Below are 9,074 nucleotides of genomic sequence, written 5' to 3' on the forward strand. Positions count from 1 at the left end.
TTACCAGCTGCCCCACAAAAAAAAGCCCAAGAATACTGGAGTGGGAAGCTTATCCCTTCGCCAGCAGATCTTCCCCACCCAGGAATCAGACCTGGATCTCCTGTATTGCAGGCGGATTCTTTACCAACTGAGCAATCAGAGAAGCATAAGTGAAAGTGAAAGTCACTCAGTACTGTCCCATTCTTTGGGACCCGATGGACTATACAGTCCATGAAAGTCTCCAGGCCAGAATACTGGAGTGGGTAGCCTATCCCTTCTCCAGCAGATCTTCCTGACCCAGGAATTGAACTAGGATCTCCTGCATTGCATTCTTTACTAACTGAGTTACCAGGAAAGCCCTGTATAGAATCAGTTGGTTTTAAGTAAAAGCCATGGTGCCTTCAATCATATGAATGGTTCTCATCTGATCAGCTGATGGCCCTAAGAGCAAAAACTAAGGTTTTCCAGCAGAAGAGGAAATTATACTCAATATTGGTATATTAATTCCTGCCTAAATTTCCAGGCTCTTGGCATGCCCTACAAACTTTTGGACTAGCCTGGCCAGTCCCAACAATCATGAGTGCCAGTTTCTTAAAATGAATCAAGCATATGTATGTGCACAGACACAAATGCACTACTGATTCTACTTCCTATAAATATGAAACATATATATGTATATTTGCATACATATATATTATGTATATTCTGTCAGTGTTATTGCTTCTGTTTCTCTGGGGATCTTGACTGATACAGTAGGGGAAACACAATACGGATTTTCTATTAATAAACTGTATGCTTTAGTTTTGTTTTCTGCCTGATAATCAGCCATCTGTGCTTCAGTCGCAAACCAACTAAATAAAATTTCACATGTGTAATAGCATCAGTGACTAAGAAATGATAGAAGTTTTGATGAGTAGAGAAGACAATGTGTATTGTAAAGGCATAGCCCTAAAATGATTAAAAAAGAAAAAGAAACCTACAGCCCTGTAATGACAGCCCTGTATGTCTCCTTTCTCAAAGTGTTCCCTCTGAGCCATACACTTTGCTTATTTCCCTTTTTTCTCTTCCTCCTTCCTCCTTTCCAAGGTGCTGTATTCTTCTATGCATTGCCCTAACATGCTTGATTCCATTTATATGCAAAGTAATTTAATTTTATTTCCTATCAGTATTAAGCAGTGCACATAATCCCATGTATAATTTTATATCCTCAAGCATGTCAAAATCATCATAGCAAAGATAAAAAATTGGCCTTGCTTTTAGAAAGTTACTATCACACAGAATTGCATCATACCTTGATTAACATCATAGCTTAACACCATAGCTCACCATTTTGTTCAGCTATTTATAGTCTTCTATAAAGTTTTATAATATTTAAGTAATAAATCTTAATATACTCTTAATTTATTTTATACCATATAGCTTTTGGTCTAATAGTAAATAGAATATTTCTATTTCCTTTTTAATTATGTTTTGCTGATAGAAAGATATTTAATTTTATTGTAAAATTATTGACTCTTTTGAACTGTGGTGTTGGAGAAGACTCTTGAGAGTCCCTTGGACTGCAAGGAGATCAAATCAGTCAATCCTAAAGGAACTCAATCCTGAATATTCACTGGAAGGACTGATGCTGAAGCTGAAGCTCCAATACTTTGGCCACCTGATGAGAAGAACTGACTCATTGGAAAAGACTCTGATGCTAGAAAAGATTGAAGGCTGGAGGAAAAGGGGATGGCAGAGGATGAGATGGTTGGATGGCATCACTGACTCGATGGACATGTATTTGAATAAGCTCTGGGAGTTGGTGATGGACAGGGAAGCCTGGCGTGCTGCACTGCAAGGGCTGGTAAAGAGTCGGACACAACTGAACGACTGAACTGAACTGAATGTTACAGTCTCCAATTATTGGAATAAATTGTTAATTTTAATTTAGAGACTCCTTTGCATTTTGTGGAAATATTTTGTTGTTGCTGTTCAGTCACTAAGTTGTGACCAACTCTTTGTGACCTCATGGACCACAGAATGCCAGGCCTCCTTGTCCTTTATCTCCCAGAGTTTGCTTAAACTCATGTTCACTGAGTTGGTGATACCATCCAACCATCTCATCCTCTGTCATCCCCTTCTCCTGCCCTCAGTCTTTCCCAGCATCAAGGTCTTTTCTACTGAGTTGACTCTTTGCATCAGGTGGCCAAAGTATTAAAGCCTCAGCTTCAGCAACAGTCCTTCCAATGAATATTCAAGGTTGATTTTCTTTAGGATTGACTGGTTTGATTTCCTTACTGCCCAAGGGAATCTCAAGAGTCTTCTCCAACAACACCATAATTTGAAAGAATCAATACTTCAGCACCCAGCCCTGTTATGGTCCAACTCTCACATCTGTACAAAATTTTAGGTCCTATTTAATTTTTATAGCCCTCTTTATAATTTTTAAGATTTTATTTCTTATTTCAATAAAAAACAATCATTAAATTGTATGCATCTAAAATTTTGAAACTGTAAAGCAAAAAGTAAAATTACAAGTTGAAATTTTTAAGTATTTTTTTATTTCTAATTTAATTTAATTTCTGTTGAGAATGTTATCTGTGAGATCCTGATTCTCAGAAATTTGTTATGGTTTACTTTAGATGTATCATATGGCTTTAAATATTAGAGTATTTTTAATTATATGGAAATAATTGCCAAAATAGTTAGCTAAAAACTTGAGTAGTATGGCTTATGGGGAGTGGAAAGTTAAGAAGATGCTATTTCTATGTATACACTTTGAAAGTCTATTTAACTCTGTGAAATGTTTGAATGTATAGCTTCTTAAATCTGATTTTGCTTTTTTGGAGGGGGAACCTTAAATGAATGCTTATTCATATTCTATGCCATTTTAAATTTATAGCCACACTTCAGTTATACTTTTGCTTTGCTTTTACACTTTGTTTTATTTTTGATATTGGTGATTCATTGGTTGTAAATGTTGCAGATATCTTTCCTTAGTCAGTTCTTGTCTACTTATGCTACCTATTAGCATCTATTTTTCATCTTAGTATTTGCCTCTAAGATCTTGTTCAGGTAGCCTGTCTTTAGCCTTATATCACAAATATGTCCTCCTATATTTTCTTCCTTCAGCTCTATGCTTACCTATAGTCTACCTCTATAGGTAAGATAAAATAGGGATGTATATTTATTTTTAAAATTTCATTGAGAAATAATTAACATGGAATATTATATTAGTTTCAGGTATGCAGTAAGATTATATATTTGCATATATTGCAAAAACACTTGACACAATCAGTATAGTTAATATCCATCACCATATACATATATACACATATATATATGTACACTTTCTGTGGGTATGAAGAGACCCTTTAACATCTATCCCCTTAGCAACTTTCAAATCTACAATAAACCATTATTAACTTTAGTTAACATGTTGTACATTATATTTCAAGCAACTTTCAAATCTACAATAAACCATTATTAACTTTAGTTAACATGTTGTACATTATATTTCAAGGACTTATTTATTTTATACTGAAAGATTGTACCTTTTGACCACCTTCACTCATTTCGCCCACCCCTCATCCCCCACTCTGGCAACCACTAATCTGTTTTCTGTATTGAGTTCATTATGTTTTTCAAATTTAATTTTTAATCAAACTGTAATGTAAATTAAACATAACAGTGGATCCAGATCTTTCTACATATTTAGCTATGAAATCTTAGGTAATATTCTCAACTTCTAAAATGTTTATTTGTAAAATTTGTAATGTCATCTACATAATAGGGTTGCCACAAAGATTTAGTTGTAGAGCATGTCATATTCTTAATACAATGTCCAACACACAGTGAACACGAAATAGATAAAGGTTAAAAATACACACGACTGAAAATTTATTCTTAAAATATTTAGAAAGTTTTTCTAATAGCTACTTTGCATCCTGTTAAGTTAATGCCTTCTCACTAAAATGTACAAGAGATTTATATACTCTCTTAAAAGTTAAGGCATAGAATTGACAGGATATACAGTTAGTAAAATAAAACTATTAAAAGATCAATACAGCTGTGTAAAGGCTTAAGAATTAGAATTAATATTCAATTAATTAATTGATTACTAATTAATATTCAATTAGTAACCATTAAGAATTTAGTGTTTTATTGATATATGTCCTATTTGTATCATAAGATGTTGAGTATACTTAATTTACTTTCCAGTAAAACTATAAGATTAATTGTGTCTATTGCTTTTCTTTCTGTTCATTACTCATCTTCTGACTGTAGCATTCTTTGGTTCTGAACTGCAAGTCCTGAACTGAATGCATTGAATCATTTTATTGCTCTTTTCCCTCCTGACTGGTGCAGAAATAAAGCTATTTCACTCTCTGACTGGTCTTGCTGAACATCAACAAATGCTTATTTTCAGTTTGAAGCTTAATAGTATGTTCCACAGTTGAGAAACACTCATATTTAAGGAAAAGATATTTTTAAGCTTTGATAGAGACTATTTGAAATGCAAATTTTATTTTCATTTTCTAAGATTTTTAAGGAGACCACACTGGGAATAAAGTTGAACAGTATTGTTTATAAAATGGTATAAATATTTATTTTGAGAATTTTATAGACAAGCTAATTGACTTTTATTAATAAGAATGTTTTACTTAAAATTAAATATATTAATTCTCCCTCTCTCCTTGTGGGCAGGATATGAGGCGGGAGGAGAGACACAAGTAATTCTTTAAGTTTAAGACATTAATCTTTTTGAGAAAATCGTTCTTTCTAATCTCACTCTTTTACCAGCTGAGCCACCAGAGAAGTCCTCTAATCTCACTCATATGTCGTTATTGTTGCTTTTGCTTTCCTTTGTTGTTCAGTCATTAAGTCATGTCCGACTCTTTGTGACTCCATGGACTGAAGCATGTCAAGCCTCCCTGTCCCTCAGCATCTCCCGGAGTTCACCCAAGTTCATGTCCGTTGAATCAGTGATTCTTTCCAACTATCTCATCCTCTGCCACCCTCTTCTCCTTTTGCCTTCAATCTTTCCCACCATCATGGTCTTTTCCAATGAGTAAGCTCTTCACATAAGATGGCCAACGTACTGGAGCTTCAGCATCAGTCTTTCTAATGACTATTCAGGTTTCATTTCTCTCAGGATTGACTGGTTTGATCTCCTTGCTGTTCAAGGGACTCTCAAAAGTCTTTCCAGCACCACAAATTGAAAGCATGAGTTCTTCAGTGCTCAGCCATCTTTATGGTGCTACTCTCACATTGTACCTGGCTACTGGAAAAGCTATAGCTTTGACTATGTGGATCTTTGTTGGCAAAAGTGATGTTCTTGTTTTTAATATGCTATTTAGGTTTGTCATAGCCTTCCTTCCAAGAAGCAAGTGTCTTTTAATTTCATGGCTGAAGCCTCCATCCATAGTGATTTTTGGAGACCATGAAGAGAAAATCTTTCCTGCTTCCATTTTTTCCTCTTCTATTTGCCATGAGGGATGGGAACAGATTCCATGATCTTATTTTTTTATATGGAGTTTTAAGCCAGCTTCTTCACTCTACTCTTTCACTCTCATCAAGAGGCTCTTTAGTTCCTCTTGTTTCTGCTATTAGTGTGGTGTCATCTGAATATCTGAGGTTGTTGATATTTCTCCTTGCAACCTTAATTGCAGCTTTTAACTCATCTAGACCAGCCTTTCACATGGTGTACTCTGTGTATAAGTTAAATAAACAGGGTGACAGTATACGTCTTTGTTGTACTTCTTTCCCAATTCTGAATCAATCAGTCAGTTCATGTAAGGTTCTAGCTGTTGCTTCTTGACCCACAAACAGGTTTCTCAGGAAACAGGTAAAATGATCTGGTATTCCCAGCTCTTTAAGAATTTTCCACAGTTTGTTGTGATCTACACAGTCAAAGGCTTTCATGTAATCAACGAAACAGAAGTGAATGTTTTTCTGGAATTCCCTTGCTTTATCTGTGATCCAGCAAATATTGGCTATTTGATCTCTGGTTCCTCTGCCTTTTCTAAACCCAGCTTTTGGAAGCCCTCTATTTAAGTACTGCTGAAGCCTAGCTTGAAGGATTTTGAGCATAACCTTAGTAGCATGGAAAGTGAGTGCAATTATCCAGTAGTTTGAACATCCTTTAGCACTGCCTTCCTTTGGAATTGGGAATTGTTTCCATTACCTTTGTGCAAATAACAACTAATGTTTATTGAACATTTGCTGTATACTGATCACTATGGTAAATGCTTTACCTACATCATCTCATTTAATCCAGACAACAAATAGCTCTTTTTCTAACAATGGTTTTCTCTAATTTACATATAAAAGCCCTGAAAATATTGGGAACAAGAAATGCATTTCCTAGAACCTTAGAGGCAGTGATTCTTGAAGGTATACTTTATAGCCAGGTATTACTTGATATTGTGCCATACTCTTTTTACAAACAAAAATGGATAGTTAGTTACCGTGTGCCCAGAGATGTGCTTTCCACAGAATTGATATTGACTCCTGAACCTTCACTACTGAAACTAATTTTGAATTACATAAGCATACTTTAAAAAAATAAGGGTATTCTTCAACTGAAAACATATGCTGAATATAGATATAGATATTTAGTGTCTTTGGGAGACTAGTTTATTGTTTCCCCCAAAAAACAATTAACTGGGAAAAAACTCTCTTGTTGCTTGATCAAGCCTCAGATCAACAAGGCCATATCTTCATCCAAAGGGAAAAAAAATAGAGTCTGCATGCATTTTTACAAGTAATAATGCACCTCAAATCTTTCCAGTATTCTGTGAAATAACTTCTCCACGGTCCACTTGCTGAGTCTGAACCAATGCTTTTTTTTATGTGAATAGTTCTGATGTTGCTTAGTCCAATGACTTCAATCAAAAGTCCATTCCCCGCATAACCTAACTAGAAAAATTCACTATCTTCCATTACTGCTAATCTCTTTTCTTGTTTACAGGTTGCTAGAGGTGAGGAATTTTCAGGGTCGGGGACTAGTGGCTGCTAGGAGAAACTGAAGAGTTTGAAGTTATGATAGATCAGATTCATCTTGTCTGAGTCTCTCAGAATATTTTAAAGAATTTTCTCTGCAGGATGTAGTGAGAGTTCTTTGACAGGCTGGATTGTTTGAAATTAATTTTCTGCATGCAGTTTGATTTTACGTAGAGTAAGTGTGTTGTTCTTAGGTTGATAAGAACCAGTATCTCTTTTTGCACACTATCCTCTGGCAGAAAGTTATATACCTCAGAAACTATGATCATTCTTTCAAGTCCTAGCACAGTATTTAGCTTATTGCAATAGTAATTTACTAAATGTTAAGGAAGCATTTAGCATAATCCAAGATTTCCACTCATTCTGGAATGGGCCTATTGTCTTATTTATTCTAAAGAGTCGTAACTTTAAAAGAGAATTCTTGATGAAGCAGCATATGGCTTAAGCATTACAAGAGCTTGACTCTTTTGGTCTCATTAATGTAATGTCTTTTCCAATGAGTCAACTCTTCACATGAGGTGGCCAAAGTACTGGAGTTTCAGCTTTAGCATCAGTCCTTCCAAAGAAATCCCAGGGTTGATCTCCTTCAGAATGGACTGGTTGGATCTCCTTGCAGTTCAAGGGACTCTCAAGAGTCTTCTCCAACACCACACTTCAAAAGCATCAATTCTTCAGCGCTCAGCCTTCTTCACAGTCCAACTCTCACATCCATACATGACTACTGGAAAGACCATAGCCTTGACTAGATGGACCTTAGTTGGCAAAGTAATGTCTCTGCTTTTGAATATACTATCTAGGTTGCTCATAACTTTCCTTCCAAGGAGAAAGCATCCTTTAATTTCATGGCTGCAGTCACCATCTGCAGTGATTTTGGAACCCAAAAAAATAAAGTCTGACACTGTTTCCATTGTTTCCCCATCTATTTCCCATGAAGTGATGGGACCGGATGCCATGATCTTCGTTTTCTGAATGTTGAGCTTTAAGCCAATTTTTTCACTCTCCTCTTTTACTTTCATCAAGAGACTTTAGTTCCTCTTCACTTTCTGCCATAAGGGTGGTGTCATCTGCATATCTGAGGTTATTGATATTTGATATACTGGCAATATTGATTCCAGCTTGTATTTCTTCCAGTCCAGCGTTTCTCATGATGTACTCTGCATATAAGTTAAATAAGCAGGGTGACAATATACAGCCTTGACGTACTCCTTTTCCTATTTGGAACCAGTCTGTTGTTCCATGTCCAGTTCTAACTGTTGCTTTGATGCTGGGAGGGATTGGGGGCAGGAGAAGAAGGGGATGACAGACTATGAAATGGCTGAATGGCATCATTGACTCGATGGACAAGAGTCTGAGTGAACTCCGGGAGTTGGTGATGGACAGGGAGGCCTGGCATGCTGCGATTCATGGGGTCACAAAGAGTCGGACATGACTGAGTGACTGAACTGAACTGAACTGAACTGAACTGAATGTAACGTTGCGCTTATGATTTCAAAGAAACGTAGCATTTTCCTAAGCAAAGAAAGACCTTACAAATTGTGTGACCAGATTGTTTCATATTAGAAATAAGAAAGCAGATTCAGAAAGTGGCTTGCAGAACGCTGGACATCTATTCCTACCACACATGCAAGTGCAAACACAAATACACACAGGCTTTATTACTTCACTGATTACCATTATTTTCAACCTTTATATTTCAGGTTAGATTCATTTCCTCTAATAAAAATTCCTTAGCTTTGCAACTAGATTACTTCTTCCCGCTATGCCTTTCTCCTGCCATGACATTTACCACAATTTATAGCTTACTTAATTACCAGCCTGCCCCCACCAGACTCTAAGTGTTCAGTGTTAGGGACTCTGTCTGTGTTGTTCCTGGTCATACGTCAGGGAAGCTTGCACAGTTTAAGGTCATATAGCATATGCTCAATAAATATTTGATGAATGAATAAACATAGGAATTAATGAAACTTTAACTCAAGACTTAGAGACCCATCATTACCCATCCAGAGCTTCTGAAGCTGTGTCTGCAGTTTCCTGATTGCCAGTATATTTTACACAATGTTATTTTTGTTTCCTTCTTCCCAGTGGATATTTCAACAATATATTTTACTGAA

The sequence above is a fragment of the Capricornis sumatraensis genome, chromosome 11, assembly GCF_032405125.1.
Source record: "Capricornis sumatraensis isolate serow.1 chromosome 11, serow.2, whole genome shotgun sequence".
NCBI classification, from domain to species: Eukaryota; Metazoa; Chordata; class Mammalia; order Artiodactyla; family Bovidae; genus Capricornis; species Capricornis sumatraensis.